Raw genomic sequence first — 2,173 nt, forward strand, 5'->3', positions numbered from 1 at the left:
TCACGGCCGCGCCGGCAAAACGGCAGGAAAATGTCACTTTCGGCATTTAGCCGAAAGTGCCATTTTCGGCCGGCGCCCCCCCTTCACTTTTCGCCCGGGGCCCGCGCCCCTGCTGCACCCCGGTTGTTACGCCACTGGTGCACTGATCTCCCTTTCATCTCTTGTCACAGAGCAGCCGTGCCGGTCCCAGCCGCACTGGCACAGCGGATCTCGGGACCAGCAGCAGCAGTGACAGCTGCTAGTAATAAAAGCGATCGGGCGTCTTGAATGTAAAGCTCCCGGCCGGCCGGGAAGCTACTCGTCGGGCTCTGCCGTTCTCTCGTCCCAGACGAGAGGACAAGCAGATTTTTCAAGCCCTGGTTATTTGTGAATATGTAACCCTACCATTAAATGTATATTGCTGATTGAACTACTTCTTCTGTCTAAGAATCCTCAAATCGAGGGGTGTTCATGTGAATATTCTTATAGTTATTGGGATATATTTACATATCCACTTTGCCTGGGTAACAATTGCTTGAACCTGGTTAATGAATAAGTAAATATACCAATCAGATGCTAGTAGCCGCCCACAAGAACTCACATAGGCATTTCTCAAGATAAGAGAAAGCTCTTGTAAAAAATACAGTATGGAAAATGGAGCTATGGGTGGAGGGGGTCCTGCTTGGACCATCAACCCTCATAAGAATAGACCAGATCATCACATCATAAGAACAGACCAGATCATCATAACATCATAAGAACAGACCAGATCATCACATCATAAGAACAGACCAGATCATCACATCATAAGAACAGGCCAGATCATCACATCATAAGAACAGACCAGATCATCACATCATAAGAACAGACCAGGCCTTTGAGACGATAAAACTTAAGCGTATTGAATCTCTACTCAACTTTGAATTGTGGTGGTAATGTGTCATTTTGGCTGACGATCACTTCTCGATCATCTCCCTGACTGTCACTCACGGCTCCCTGCAGGGATTCCCCCCCTCCCACTCCGATCCTCCAGCGCTGACTGGAGGAACGAACGGGGGAGGGTACAGCTGTCTCTGCCTCTAGATAGGCAGAGCCAGCTGTCAATCACGCAGCTGGGTGGATCTCAACAGTAATGTCGGGATCCGTCCCGGCTGCGGCGGTCTCAGTATCTAGTGAGCTGTAGCTCGCTAGATACTGAGCTTTGGGTGACGGGAGGACGCTAGTTTATGTCCTCCTGTGACCCTGGCGAGAATTATGGGGAAAAACGCTGACCCCATAGTTCTCCTTTAACAGTGATCACTATTACAACGATCATTATAAAAAAAAAAAAATGAATGCCCCTGAAGTAACACGCGTTACACTTTGAAACCTATGAGGAGAAAATACATAGGCTGCCTTTGCGGAGCAGAGCTTCTGCATGTCCCTTGATGTCACTGGCTGCATGTTTGATCCGGATCGGTGACTCAGGAACTATTGAAGCCAGAGACTGCCAGGCAAGTAGAGTTTCCAGAACCGGTTTAGCAATAGAAACACCCGTATATCTTTCGGAACGTTTGTTTTCTTTCTTTTCAACCTATGCAGGTATGTGACACACATTTGTAGGGGTAAGTCTGCAAAACCCAGGCCAGTCCCTGATGTGAGCTATGCAGTAAACTCGCAGTTAATGACAGTAAACAAGTTGATGCGAGGGAACTTTTATATTTCCTGCAGGCCCTGGTGTGCAGACTATTGATACAGATTGTGCCACTGTCATATGACTGCATTGTGTGAGAGCGCGCACACGTGAAGTCACAGATGGTGTAAGGTCACGCTGTGCAGGTTCGAGGGGGGTCAGCGCGATCACCTGAGCTTGGCTCTGCAGTTGAAGCTCACGTGTGACCTTTGGCCCCAACAGAATGCCTGGGGTTAATACCTAATCAGAGTAACTTGTGCACTCCATTGAAACATTGCTGCAATGCCTGATCTCACAGACACCAAATGATACGTGGGAAAGTCCGGAGAGAGCGAGAAAGATAAACTCATTGTGACAGGTAGGACTAAAGATTGTTCGTTTTCCATTTGTTTCGGTTGTTTTCGTTCAGGCCGGCGCTGTGGGATGTAGAGTGTCACATGCTACAGCAAATCTGATTTTAGCTAGCAATAGTAATGCATCTAAACTCTATATATAGTGGGGGGGGGGGGGGGGTTTTACCAG

The 2,173-nt window shown here is 48.1% G+C and overlaps 1 protein-coding gene across 1 annotated transcript in view; it reads left to right on the top strand.

The window, feature by feature from the left end:
• The first annotated feature begins 1,923 nt into the window (after positions 1-1,923).
• ACY3 (aminoacylase 3) overlaps positions 1,924-2,173 on the top strand; it is a 24,955-nt gene continuing 24,705 nt past the window's right edge. Inside the window, exon 1 of the mRNA XM_018568972.1 lies at positions 1,924-2,009. The gene's annotated coding sequence lies outside the window, so the exon portion shown is untranslated. The remainder of the gene's footprint in view (positions 2,010-2,173) is intronic.

The sequence above is a fragment of the Nanorana parkeri genome, unplaced genomic scaffold, assembly GCF_000935625.1.
Source record: "Nanorana parkeri isolate BGI_ZX_2015 unplaced genomic scaffold, ASM93562v1 scaffold1269, whole genome shotgun sequence".
Lineage (NCBI taxonomy): Eukaryota > Metazoa > Chordata > Amphibia > Anura > Dicroglossidae > Nanorana > Nanorana parkeri.